Here is a 630-nt window from a genome sequence, read left to right on the forward strand (position 1 = left end):
TGAGTGATCTTGCCATAAATTAAATATGTAAATAATTTGTTTTGTGTTATTACTGTAGACTTTCACGATTGCTTTACTCCCAGAGCAAGGTTTTCAAACAAAGGGATTATTTAAGGGCTGACCACTACCTACCCAACTAAAGCGTATGTCTTTCCATTAGCATCCGGGTCTCTGATTGCATTGACAATGGCCTTGGCCACATCCACCACCTGCAGGAGGAAAGAGACGGTTAAGTCAGGTTTGTTTTGTTTTTCTGTTTTCTCTGAGACTGTTACACTGCCATTCAAGCCTGGCCACTCACAAACAATAGCCTTACTTGCAAAATAGTTAAAGAACCTGTCCTCCCTGCCAAACATCTCTGATGGCTTCATGATGATTGTGTCAGGAATCTCATCTCTCACTGCTGCCTATCCTACTGCCTAGGGTGATTAAACATCAATGACATTTTTAGAGGTTCACTTTTTACTTTAACTTGACCTACTAAAATATTATAGTTGCTATTGCAGATTGACACATATATCAGAACATTACAAATTATCAAATACAAAAAAAACACTACAGTGCCCATAGAAAAATAATACAGTTTCCATGTCCATTAACATTCCAGTGTCCATCAATATGGCCAACATT

This window comes from Eleginops maclovinus, chromosome 2 (assembly GCF_036324505.1).
Source record: "Eleginops maclovinus isolate JMC-PN-2008 ecotype Puerto Natales chromosome 2, JC_Emac_rtc_rv5, whole genome shotgun sequence".
Taxonomy (NCBI): domain Eukaryota; kingdom Metazoa; phylum Chordata; class Actinopteri; order Perciformes; family Eleginopidae; genus Eleginops; species Eleginops maclovinus.